This window comes from Meleagris gallopavo, chromosome 2, assembly GCF_000146605.3.
Source record: "Meleagris gallopavo isolate NT-WF06-2002-E0010 breed Aviagen turkey brand Nicholas breeding stock chromosome 2, Turkey_5.1, whole genome shotgun sequence".
Classification (NCBI taxonomy): Eukaryota; Metazoa; Chordata; class Aves; order Galliformes; family Phasianidae; genus Meleagris; species Meleagris gallopavo.
Window position 1 is genome coordinate 82410043 of NC_015012.2, and position 14786 is coordinate 82424828.

The window sequence follows — 14786 nt, forward strand, 5'->3', positions numbered from 1 at the left end:
AAAAAAAAAAAATTGCATTCTTGATATATTCTTTTCTGAACCAGGAATGCTTTAACTTAAATTCTATTAGTTTGTCTAATTTTGTGCCTGAAGAAAAAAATCAATGATTCTCTCAGATGGATTGATGATATATAACTTTTTTTGTTGTTGTTGTTGTTATTGTTTGTTTCTAGGTAGTTTCATGAGTAATAACCAAAAGTTACTGCTTATTAAAAGGCAGTTCAGTCTGTGAACTTTGACTATGGTTTCAGGCCTTAGGAAAAATGCTTTCACAAATCACACACAGATCCTTTGCAAATAGTTCTTGTTAGCTTCATTCAGTTGAGAGGATGAATGGATATGGAAATGATCAGGCCCAGGCAACACAGACCTATTACAGCTGTCAGACAATTAGTGAGCCCAAAAATGAGCTTCCAGCCTAGCTTCCACAGACAAACTAAAATACAATGCCCGCAGAACTGTGAGCCACATGAACTATTAGTGCTTTTTATCAGGTTTTCTGTTGCTTTTTTGCATGAACTATTCTTAATTACATTCAAATCTAATATAAATAATATTGGTTATCCCTGGAGTCCTCACAAGAATAATATAATTTTCATATTTGCTGTAAGTGAAAAGAAAACCACAGAAAAAGAGTGGTTCCAAGTAAATAAAGATAGAAAATGTGGAGGTCAACTGCATAAACTGTGCAGCTTTATAACTGTGTATTAATTTAATTGATGCCTGCTGTCAAAGCAGAAGTACAGACAAAACTAGTACACACCATTCAGATTAGTTCTACTTATTATTACTTTGGTCACCATGAAGAGCACTTGATGTATGCTGTCCTGTCTGTTCCTTAGACTGCAAAACTGTTTCTTCCTACTACCTTTTCCTCTCCATTTTGGCTTAAAATTAATACAAGGGCTAACAAAGGAAAGTCACTGACTTATGTGTTAGGCCATGGAAATATAATCACCCCAGATAATATAGCAGCTTCGGCTGAGTAAAACTGGTTTATTAGTGTGGAGGTTGCCAGGCAACAGCCATTTGGCAGGTGCCTGTTATCCTTTGATGAAAGCTGATCAGGGAGTCACACTGAAGATTGGATCATTATAAAAGAACAGCAATTTGCCCTTATGGCTTAAGTTGAGGGGATCTAATACAGCAAGTGTCTACTGAGATAAGAAGTAACTATTTTTCCTCAGTGTAGAGGAAGAAAATTCTTTTTAAAATAAAAAATTATTTATTTATTTTTTACAGAATTTTGCAGGGAAATGACTGATCTAGAGCACTCTGGGGCCCCATGCAGGGCCTCTAGGGGCTGTCATGGTCTCTTCTGCGCTGTCTGAGGAACGTTACAGTTCTCTGCTGCTCTGTGGTTTCTTCTTCTTTTTCTCTCAAGCAGAAGCAGTTAGGAAGCCTGCATGATACCTAATGTGTTCAACTAAAAAACCTGTGATATTTACTGAAACTCTAAAGGGAGAAGGGTTAAAACATGGAAGAGTTTTACTATACAAAGCACAGTCTGTGCTTTTTTGCATGAACTATTCTTAACAGTCTGTGCTTTGTATACATAAAACTGTAGACAAAGATCAGGCTAAGGATTTCGTAACAAAAAGCAATCTTGCTCAAATAGGAAATGTCCATGTTACCAGTGTCTAGGTTCCCCCATTCAATTATTTTATAAGTAAGGAACAAGGGCTGTTCAGTCAGTTGATGTCACAAGGCCCCATCTTCCAGGCTAGGTGAGCACTTTCTAAATACAGAACCAATTTTTCACCTTCCAAAGGACCCTATGGAATGACTTGCATTCTGTAACACCATAACTCAGGAGAGTTATAAATAGAGTACAGGACAAGACCCAAAAAGCAGATTCTGCTAAAATGAAGTTTAGTTGGAAGGTATTCTTTCAGTACTTAAAGGGAGTTTATGGACAAGATGAAGACCAACTTTTTACGTGGTCTGATAGAAACAGAACAAGGGGGAATGGCTTTAAACTGATTTAGGTTAGATATTATGAGGAAATTCTTTACTCAAAAGGCAGTGAGGCCCTAGCACAGGCTGAGCAGAAAAGCTGTAGATGCCTCACCCTTGGAGATGTCCAAGGCCAGGTTGCATGGGGCCCTGAGCTGGTGGGTAGCAGCACTGCTCATGGCAGTTAGGGGGTTAGAACTAGGTGGCCTTTTAAGGTTCCTTCTGTACAATTAATGAATATACCAATGTTATGGTATAGCAGTGTACAACCAATGAATATACACATAGTATAATATATCCAGAAGCTTGGCTGATGTAATTATTATATTGGAGTAGGAAAAAAAAACAAAACACTCACCCTATCCTAGGCTCATAAAATAGAGTCCAGTGGAGTTGATCTCCAGAAGAGATCCTTCCCAGCTGGCAGTCAGCTCTTAAATGGGTCTAGGAGAGGTGGAGCCAGGCTCCACCTCTTCCTGCAGCACAGGTGAATTGCCTTCACCTGTGCTCCTGTGGCTGACTCATTGCTCGCCTCAGGTGATTAATCAGAGGTTAAGGCCGTGATTCAGCAGCCCCATACACCTTCCAACCCAAGTCATTCTGTGATTCTAAATTTTAAGAAAGCTGTTATTTTTTAAAAATGGAGCAAAAAGAAATCACAGTCTGCTTAGGTTCCTGAAATTACTTGATATCTACATTAGCTGACATAATCTTTCATAAGAAATTCAAACTCTTGCTGTCTGGAGGTACTACTATCTACAGAGTCTAGCTACTTCTCAAAAGTGTTCAGGATTATTCAAGGAGGTTCTCCTATGCCTATATGTGGTGAAAGAGCTGACTTATCCAACTACACCAAGACCATATCCTCCGTCTTTTCTGTATTTCAAAAGAAAAATGAAAATGATGTAGCTCTGGACAGATTTTGACAAAAATATGTTACGGTGTCTCTGGATGGGAAACCTCAGCCTGTGAAAGATCACAATATATCAGTGGCTGACTTGCAGGTCGTGTAAAGCAATTCCTTACACATATCATCTGATCTTTCTTTATGTGCTCCTAGCCATGCTGCCACAACTCCTTCCTCACACTGGCCCTGGTTTCCACTGAAGTCCATTGTTAGCTACTTCGGTTCACTGAATTCAAGTAAAATTGCTCCACTTCTCTTGCTGCATTAGTTTTCTGTCAGGATAGTGAATGAAATCAGTTTACAGAGGTGCCTGATGAGCGACAGAGCAGACAAAGCACATGTCAGAAGTGAAAAAAGACCAGGAGAAAAGGAGAATTTCTCTTTCACCAGAAGTGAACTGTTTGACTGGCTTACCTCATGTCATATTACATTATGATTATTCTGGCTAACATGTCAACTTCTCAAGCTAAGTTCAGGCAATTTTCACTCGGAATCTTCCTTAGTCAGTACTATAATTTTAATACAAAAAGCAGATGACTAACTTCTGAGTACACCACTGTTTGTTTACCATCAAAATACCTTTGCTACTCCTTAAAGTAAAAAACAAAAAACAAAAAACAAAAACAAACAAACAAAAAAAAACACCACAAAAAACCTAGAGGTATTCAGTCAAGAAGTTCTGATATGCTGTTCAAATTTTGAGAAAATGAATTTTAGTCATAGAAATGTCATAGAAATCACAAGTTAGATTTGGAAGTTGAGTTGTTACACTGGATGGTGATATATTTCATATAAAATAGAAAGCAACTTGTTGACAGGGTTACCAGAAGCCCTCAGTGAAGAAGCAATTAAATGAGACAGTCAAGGCTCTGCCAACATCCTTTGCAGTAAGAACCAGTCATCCCCACATAGTACTTTGTGCAAATGTGATAATACAAAACTAACTTCAAACTTTGCAGCCAATCTGGAATGCTCATGGTAGTTTATTTCTTTTTTTATTATTATTATTTTTCTGAAAATGAATTTGGGCAAGGCTTCCAAATCTTTTTTTTCCAAAATAATTTAATATTTAGCCCATCTTCTGCTCTTCATTTCAAAGACCCAGTGAATTTTCTACCTAATCTGAAGTCTGTATCTTACTTAAATTTGAGGAAAAGGTATTGATTTTTTCAGCTTTCCATGAGCCAAGAAAGATTACATTTTACTTGGAATATTCTTTTCCATTATACACTCTGCAAAAATCCTTCATTTCAGTGATTGAATGAGGGCATGTCTTTGTGGATACTTAGTAAAGTTTGGAGCAGAAATACTCCTAAATTTCTATTTCATTGACACAATAGCTTTAAGTAGTATGGAATTATTTTTCAAAGTTATTGAAGCACTCAAAAATGCAGATAGATCACAGTGGGACTGACAGATGCCCTTGAACAGTTTGAAAGAATTTTCACTTTAATGTTGTACCCAGTGCGTCTGAGAAAAGCACTTGCCTGCATCCTTAAGCACCTGACTTTTACTTTTTTGTAAACTGCCCCTGTTCTAGAGTTCAAACATTTTCTACATTTATTTTGTTTCGTGTGTCCCTCAGGTAGCTAGGTGGTATCATGCATAGTGTACATTCCACAGTCCATTTTATGATGAAAATGTCACAAATGACTGAAACATAGCAGCTTGTTTTTACCATAGTTTGTAAGTGGGGTTTCTTTGCTGAGTTTCTCCATGAAAAAGATGTAAGTAAATTATATTTGTTATTTTTACATGGATGCACTACTGCAACAACAACATACCAACCTAATAGCTTGCAAAAAACAATTGACCCTCTGAGATCTCTTTAAGTGCTGCAGCCCTCAGTCATTCTTCAAGACAAATCTCTGGATGGGTAAGAGAAAACTGGGTATACAGTTTTCAGGTCATCTTGAGAGCTCCCTGATATGCTGGAAAAACTTTCTAAGATCTGAACTACAGGAGTTGTTGTTATGTTTTCAATTAAGATGTTTCCAGAAGATGAACAAAATTACTACAATTGGTGGAAGATTATGCATATGTATTATGTGCAAGTTTGTATTAAATGAATACAATACATGAATATATATATATATGAATACATGTTCATGTAAATAAAGCTAAAAGGGCTAAAGCGATCAAGAAAAAAAGAGAAATGAGACTTTTGCATACATAATTAGTGAGTTCCTATCTGGTCTGCAAATCTGAGCTTGATCTGCAAAAGAATATTGAAAAATTGGACAAGGTTTAGAGAAATGCCACAAGAATAACTTCAGATCTGGAAGAAAGAAAAAAGATTTCAGATGAAAATGTTGAGAAACATCATCTAAAATATGACTTGATTTTGATGTATAGGACTAAGTAGATCCCTTCTTGTTAACTCTTAAAAACTGGGAGGAATTCAGTTCAACATTAGACGACTAAGAGTGTGTGGTGTATATAATATTAATAAAATAAATATAACTTCTTTTTTTTTTGTAATGATTAAATATACATATTCTGTAAGTACTCATCAATGTTTTTTCACACTTGGAAAATAAATCCATAAAGCATGTGGTCACTACAAATTCATTGATTTAAATTTTTCAGTCCACTGGCAAAGGAAATTATGTTTCTTCAGTATGTGTGGATCCGTGACATGTTATATGACTATAAATTTGCTATTTTTTAAGTCGTAATGGTCTGGATTATGATCTTCCTAATCATAAATTTAAAGAAATCTTATTTTTCTACTTATTTGCATACTGCCAATATAATGAAACATTCTACAGATAAAATCAAGGAATGTACATAAAAGCTAAAATTATTCATAGTATAAATGAAGAAATTGGAAGCAGAGAAGTCTACATGAGAAAATCCTTGCATTTCATCTCATCAGTCTTCTATACTAATGAATATGCTATACAAAATTCCCGGGGATCTTTAGATTTGAAGAGACTTCAGTGGAGGTCAGAGCTGTCTATAGCTCAGGCTCTTGAACATCAGCATAAGTTCAATTTAATGTATGCTTTCTGATATACTTCTATATACTTCTGCAGGCTACTGTCATGCAAATTATTAATGAAATAACATTTTCACTTTCTCTCCTAAGGAAAACATTCATCCATTAGTTCAACTATTGCTCATGGTATGCAAAAAATGTCTTGGGCTTTATTGTTTGGGAGATGGAAGCAAATACAGAAGCATGAAAGCTGTACTTCTGCGACTTTGCAGAGGAGATAGGAAAGAATTCACTAGGAACCACTGCATCATCCTTCTTTGCTTGCTTAGTAACACTGCATCATATTACAAGCTAGGACTATAACCCTGCTGAAAAGGACTTCTGGGCACTGGTGGATGGCAAGTTGGACATGAGCCAGCAATGTGTCTGCACAGTCCAGAAAACCAACCATATCCTGGGCTACATCAAAAGAAGTGTGGCCAGCAGGTCAAGGGAGGTGATCCTGCCTCTCTGCTCTGTGTTGTGAGACTTCACCTGGAATACTGTGTTCAGATGTGGACTCCTCAGCACAGGAGCAACGTGGATGTGTTTCAGTGCATCCAGAGAAGGGCCACAAAACTGATCCTAGGGATGGAACACCTCTCCTATGAAGAAAGGCAGAGAGCTGGAGATGTTCAGCCTAGAGAAGAGAAGACTGCGAGGTGACCTGAAAATGGCCTTTCAGTATCTAAAGAGGAGCTACACAAACAAAAGGGAGGAGACAGACTCTTTAGCCCAATCTGTTGTGATAGGACAGAATCACAGAATCACCGAATCACAGAATCACAGAATTGTAGGGGTTGGAAGGGACCTCTAGAGATCATCGAGACCAACCCCCCTGCCAAAAGCAGGTCCCTACACCAGGTTGCACAGGTAGGCGTCCAGGCGAGACTTGAATATCTCCAGAGAAGGAGACTCCACAACCTCCCTGGGCAGCCTGTTCCAGTGCTCCGTCACCCTCACCGTGAAGAAGTTCTTACACACATTCGTGTGAAACTTCCTATACTGTAGCTTATGTCCGTTTCCCCTTGTCCTGTCTCCACGTACCACTGAAAAGAGACTGGCCTCACCGCTATGGCCGCCACACCTCAGATATTTATAAACCTGGATCAGGTCCCCTCTCAGTCTTCTTTTCTCAAGGCTAAACAGATCCAGTTCACTTAGCCTTTCTTCATAGGGGAGATGCTCCAGGCCCTTCACCATCTTTGTGGCTCTCCGCTAGACTCTTTCCAAGAGATCCCTGTCTTTTTTTGTACTGGGGAGCCCAGAACTGGTCACAGTACTTCAGATGAGGCCTTACCAGGGCAGAGTAGAGGGGGAGAATCACCTCCCTCGACATGCTGGACATGCTCTTTTTAATGCACCTCAGAATGCCATTGGCCTTTTTGGCCACGAGGGCACACTGCTGGCTCATGGCCAGGACATTGGGAAATGGTTTCAAACTAAAAGAGAGGAGATTTAGACTAGATATAAGAAAAAGTTTTGTATGATAATAGTAGTGAAGCACTGGAGCAAGTTGCCCAAAGACGTGGTGGATGTTGCATCCTTGGAGACATTAAAGATCAGGGTGGAGGGAACTGTGAGCAACTTGATCTAGCTGTTGATGTCCCTGTTCATTGCAGGAGAGAAGGACCAGATGACTTTTAAACTCAAATGGTTATGTGATTCTGAAATAATGCTGAGCACTGTAAAGATTTGCCATGCACTGAGAGAAGTAGCTGCATTTCAATGATGCATGAAGTAATTCATCTGTGTAGCTCATAAAGCACTTAGGGTTCCTTTGGGATAAAAGGCACTTAAAAATGTAAGGTATTAGTATTTCTCATGTGTTTAAGTTGTCAAATCTTCTTACTTTCTTTTCACTCAAATCAGCTTTAAAATTCAATTTTGTAGTGAAACCCACAAATGCTAATTCACTTCAATTAAAAAAATCTATTGCCTGCACTTCATTTGTAATAGAGTCAGCTGCTATGTTAGAATACCCTCTTGAATTTTTCTTCTACAATATGCTGTTGTGGTCCAGGTTTCCCTGGTGTTTCTATCCATTTACAGAAACAAGTAGTTTTTTTGACTGACTCACAATCTAAAAATCCTTTTGTTGGGGTCAAAAAACATTTAGATGTGCCTGCTTTTCTTCTCCAGGATTTGCTACCAGAATGGTAATAAATACCTGGAAGGTTCACTATGCATATACTTTCTATACCATGTTCCTCCTCACTTTCCTCCCACTATGAGAGAAGTTTCATTAAGCACGGGAAGCCACAATGTCATTTTCTGATCCTTTACACAAATGCCATTTCAGTAATTCTTACATTGCTGAAGACAACTTTCACAAGACTTCCCAGTTAAGTGTTACAGTGTGATAGAATTGCATTCAGGAACTGTGACTGATGTATATCAACACCTGTGATTTAAAAAGGGGGCAGTAAGGAGAGTAATGCTGGAGTTCTGTCCGTAACTTAAGTTCTACACAAGTGCTTGAGCTGGGGGACATCGGTACATACACCCTCACTGCTGGAGTTGGAACAGAGCTGGATATGGTTGGATGTTGGAACACCACAATAAATGTAATTTTGTAGATATTACTTATGATTTTGTGAAATCTTTACTTTCAATTATTCAGTAACGTCAGACTGAAGGAGGCATATAATTAAACAAAACAAAAAAAAATCAACATATATAACTTTTTTTATATATATAGAAATTTGTTGAGATGCAAAAAACTATTCTTCATAAAAATTAGTATTAAAGCCTAATAGCTTTTTTGACTGCCAAAACTTCAAATTACCATGGCTCAGAAAACAGCTGTGATAGCATGATCTGAAGATATTTTTCTCAGATCTAGCAAATAATTTGCATGTTAAGCATCCTAAGAATATGAAGCCATTTAGTCAATAATCCATATTCTTTATGATTTATTCCTCTTTTAATTAATGCTGAAGCTTAAGTTGTAGGAAAAATCACCTAATGATATGCTCTGAGTCTTAATGGAGGACCATCACATGCATTACCCTAGCAGAAGGAAAGTGAGTTAAAGACAGGGATTTAGTTTTAACTATGAATTTTCTGACTTTTTCAGGATTAAACAAGACCCTTAATGTTACTTTAATGTAGTTTTTGGTGGTATAATTCTTCTTAATTCTGTCCATTGCAGTCCTTTGATACTTTATGAATTACTTATCTCACATTAATAAGGCTTAACATGGAGTATTAACCTCCTATACATTCCTAATTAGTTTTTAATGAATTTTAGTTTCCTTGTTAGAAAAAGAGCTAGCTAGCTAACTACCACAAATTTAATCTCCATTACTGGAGCATAAGACAACCACCCCTGGGGATGCATGTCCTTGAGATTTTCACGTTAAACAAGCAGCTTTATAAAAGAGTCAAGAAAACTTAATACGTGTGCCTTGGTTTATCCCCGCAATTTTGATGGTGTAATGAGTCCTGAATTATTTATAACTAGTGGTGCAATATACTATATAAGCTTTAAAAAATTACTATAAGATATTAAGATACTGCAAAAATTTTAAAGGCCAAATTGCTATTCACCCATCAGCTTGATATGTTGGAGCAAGAAGAGAAAAAAAAAGATGAATCAGTACAATTTCTAATGTAAGGTCTAATTCAACAATAGCAACAGTCATGATATTACATGGAATGTAAAACATAATTTCCTTTTTTTTTTTTACATAATTATCATACTTCTTTTTCTGAATAGGTTTATATGTGAATGAATTTTAAGAAAAGTAGTATGTATGGGCTATAATTATTTTTTTGTGTGTGTATCGTATAAGCAAAAATGTTTCAAGTAACAATTTTGCAAGGGAGCAGCACGTGTATGGGTTACATACATGAGTCTCTCCTGCTTTCGCAGAGCTTTAAATCCATATAAGATGGGAATACAGTTTAATTACTACTGCACCAGAACAAGAAAAACAAAAAGAACAGCATCTCATTATGAACTTCAGCAGTAGCTCAGTAACAAATTACAGAGAGATTTTCACTGGCAATATACAGGATGCTGCTGAAGCAGTTCTTAGTGCCAGGATCGAGACAGAAAAGCACAAACTCTCAAAGACTTCTGGCTCTACTGGGAGAGCGCTACAAGGACAATGGTCTGTATGCTGATTCTTCAGTTTCACAACCTTATTTCGTTGTTGATTTACCTTTAAATAAAACCCTATAATTTTGCATTTGGAAATGCAGGAGCTATTTGTCAGTCCCTTGCACATCTCCTGCAAAGCTGAGTGGAGAAGGCATGACTCTTTGGGGCTCGTTTAGGAGGTTGAGGGCTCTGTTTCTCAAGTGCTATTTTCTCCATCATTGTTCTACCAAGCACACAGACACAGTGGTATTAGATGTGTGATCTTTTACAATGGGAAACATCTACAGAACTACAGTTCACTGAGCACCTATATTGCAGTGATAGGCTGCAGTTGCATAGTTTGAACAGTTTTACGAGTGGAAGTAGACATTTCTTTACAATATCACAGACCGATCACTTCTTTTTGTCAACAAACAGGATCAAAAATGAAATAATAGTGCTCTAGTCACGAGAAATATACATATGTACAAATATACATAACTATAACACTTTAAATGCAGGCAATCCAGTATGAAACACAAATCAAGCTACATTCACTTAAACAGAATGGTTCTGAATCATGAAATCATTTCCACAGTATTTGACATATTTTCAAACAGAAAAAAATACAAATATGCTATGTTAATTTTTAGTGGTGGGGAATAGTCACTATTCTAGGCAAAACCAGACAGCTGAGCATTTTAATGGCTTCACTGCCAAAACAAAAGTAGGGATTCTTCCCTCTAAATCAAAACCAACGCTAAAATCTGCATATGCAGAAGGAGATCTCAGTGAAGCAATGACCTAGCAATGTCCTGCATTACCAGTAAATTTCACTCATTAATCTTTTACTTACAAAATGCAGTAATAAATACAGGGTTATCCTGCATTCATTCGTTACACTGCACGTTGCATGTTACAGGGTGAGACCAATCGCTGTGTGGCAGCTGATGGGAAACAGACCAGCTGAAAATGAAAGGCTATCCAAATCCACAAAATGCTAGGGGCAACTTAATCACTGAGCCTGACACACAAAGTACAGACACCATATACAGATGTGGTTTAACTGAGTTCGCAACCTTATTAACTTAATTCATCTAGGGGTTAGCAAGCAATAACTTGTACAGTACAAATCATCAATCCTCCCCATTAGAGGCTGTCATCAGCCCATGACCCATCCATGACTGGTATCAACCAGCATGAGGCTCTCTTGCACTCACTTTGCATGATGGTTTGGGGAAAATGGACTTCCCTCTTCAACAGACAGAGATAAAGCAGTTATTTGGAAATGCTCCTTTTTCCTAATCCAGCATCAGGTTATCAGGTGTCATGAGCAGGCCAGTCGACTAAATGGTTACCATCAGGAGGAATTATCAATTCATTGAGCTACCCTTGTCAAACAATGTTTTCCAGATGGTGAAGACAGCCATATCTACTTCCCAATTTTAGAAAAATGCCTCTTCTTCTTTAGACAATTCTGAGAATTAATGTATCTCCTTGACTAACAGAAGGGCTAGGGCTCATGTGGTTTTCCTTCAGTTATACAGAACATCATTACTGCCTTGCTCTCTCCTCCACTCATTTCTCCATCTCTCCCACTAACATGGATGAAAAAAAAAAGGTGATTTGATTATCAATTTGACTGCTGATGTGGGTAAGGATGAACATCTTGTATTTCATTTGTTATAAATGGTGAAGATATGCTAACTATGCATCTGCAACCGTACCATTATATCTGAGATAAACCAGACTGATTCAACATTTAGATCAATGTTATACCATTATGCTGACCTTTATGGCTGTTGGTTTTACTACATAATTTTTTATAAAAATTTTTGCTAACTCTTAAAGCATGCAGAAGTTTCCACAAAGGACTATGCTAATTTCTTGCAGTGATTACCTGACAGTGATTTATTGTACTTTTCTGCTACTATTTTTTTTCTTGATTTTCACAAATGAATTGGCTAATACATATGCTTTCAAATTATATCACAGTGCAGTTGTTTTAAAACAATTCAGCATTAAGTAGTCACTAACGCAGGTACAATAGCATTAATAAAACTGTAAAACTGAATGGTGCAATTTTTACAAAATGGCAGCAAAACCTTCAAGTGCTGAAAACATTAATTGCAGCTTTTGGTAAGTCTTTCTGCAAGCGTTGATCTTTTCTTTATATATTATAAAGCTTTCAAAAATATGACAAAATTTTTAGTATTTAGTCCCTTCAAACTCTTTTATTTAACACACATCACTGACAAATTATTCAACAATATACTATGTGAAAAGATAGGAAGCAAAAGAAACAAACAGAAGACATTGCCATATGAATAGTCATTCTTTTTAAATAAAATGAGGCAATTTCCTGCAAGACAGAACGGCTGAGTGTATTGCTACAATAAGTAGGTGTTGACTGTCCATCAAAGCTCATTTTCAATGACAGAATAAATTAAAAGTTGTACTACAGCTTATCAATCAAACTTTGAACAGGAGGTTGTAATGGATGACCTCCACAAGTACCTTTTTACCTAAATAGTTCATAAACGATGCATTTCTGAAAGACTGCAAATAGGAAGATAAAAGGATTGAGGATGGGAAAGAAGAAAATGTAGACTATGAAAGGAGTTGGTAACAAACTTCTCTATCAAAATGATCAGCTGACTGGCATGTTCAAGGGGAAAGAATAAGGAAAAAAGCTTGATGACATGAACAATCTTGAAGATGTGTGTAGCAGTTCTCTCAGTGCTTCTGTTAGTGGAGTCTCAGCTTCAAGTTGTACGGATCCCCATCCTAAATTTCTTTCTCTCTTGAGTTCTCTATGTCCTCAGGGAATTTTTCTCTTATTGAGATGATTAATGTTGTTTGCAGATTCTTCTCTCAACAGTTTCAGCATGATGACATGAACAATTTAATGGCTTGAATGTTATTCAGATGAGCTCTTGACGTGACACTTAAGTCCCTATGACATTAGTTAGGTTAAGATTAGTGATTCAACAGTGTTCTTCAGATTATCTGAGGATGTGAACATTTTACCTTTTGCTGAGTATCTTTCCAGCATGTGATATTCTGACTTTCCCCAGTTAGTATTTCTCTCATATTGATCAGCAATTGTTTGCTGAGTACATATTTTTGATATGGTTACATTTGCTTCCTTTTGTGAAGTTGAATGCCCCAGAAGTGCCATTCACCTTTTTGCTTTGCAATCACATACGTGCAATTTCTAAACCACGGGTAAGAAAGATTGCTGATTTACAGGAAAGGGCATGGAATATCCAAGATCCACAAATACTGCTGTTGATCGTCAGTGAGGGACAGCATGCTCCCACTGAAGAATGATGCTTTATCTACTTCCCTATTTGCAGCTATCCAATCTCCATAGTACCACAATAGCACTAAAATTTAAGACTGGAGATAGATGTCACATTACTGAATATTGAAGTGATCATTAGAAGTAGAACATAATAGAATAGTTGGAAAGGCTTCTATGCACTATCCCACACTGTTCAGTCTTTGGGCAATTTTTCCAGTAGAATCCAAAAAGTACACCTGTGGAATATTTTAGGAAGAACACAATTTATGGTTATTTCCATTTCTGTTTCAAAAGATTTGAATAAAATGGACTGAAATATAAAATTGAAAGGGAATCCAGAAGCAGAAGTTTAGAATTGTGGGGTTTATTTGTTGATTTTGTTATGCTTATTTCAGAAAAATAATGGTTGAAACTTCAAAACCATAACATGCATCTTGAAGAAAATACTATATATACATGTTTATCAAACTGAATAGTTAATGGATTGAAAGTTTTTAAAGATACATTATCCTTGAAAATCTCATTAAAGTAAAAAATATGTTTCAGTTCACTTGGAAATAGTAGTATATGTCACCAGGATTACTAAAAAGAAGAAAGAGAGGAAGAAAAAGAGGGACTGGTATAGAAATAGTTGAAAAAGAATCAACACAAATACATTTAAAAACAAAACAAAAGAAAAGAAAAACAAAACAAAACAAAAAAAACACCTGTCTGGAAGAATCAGATTAAAAAAAATGGTCTTGTCTTTTTATTTTTTTATCATGTTCATATTTTCCTTGGTGAAAGATTTATAGATTTCTGTAATCTTAGTGAGACAATGAAGAAGAATATTCCTATAATACAGTACATTACTACATTTAGTGGCAATTCTCTCCCTTCCACCAAATAATAAAGTTTTTGTAGGGCTCGCATTATCCATAGAAACATCTTTACACTCGAAAACAACTGCACAATAGATCATCATAGTTGAAGCCTACAAATAGCTATTTGTTTACTTAGATATTTAACATGCTAATTTATTTGAAATCTTGTCAGAGGAAGGACTATCTGGGTAGTGAGGTAATGGTCCCAGTAATTAATAGCCACTATGATCTGATCCATATGTACATCACTGGACAAGTCTACACACCGCATATAACTTCTCCATTGTGCAAAAAGTGGAAATGGATATGTAGAATACAAACGTTTTTGTTCTTCCTCTGTAATTATAAAAAGACTGCATATGAACTTCATGTTCAACCCTATAAATCATTTTATATTTTTTAATTAATTCTTAGATGATCTTTTGAATATTTATCTCTCACCTTGTTTAAAGTTATTACCTTTACTGTTCTCGGAAAAATCAAGAGTCTGAGTCACAGAAAAGAAATGCTCTAGGTGATTCATTGCTGTGATTCATTTTTTTAGCCAGTGGGCTCCACTTACTGAGATACATTCATGCTTTCTTTCCTTTTAAGAATATGTTTATACAATTTATTTATAAAACATTGTCATTATACCTTAAATTGAACAGATTTTCCTCCTTTTTGTGTTATGACAAAGTACATTG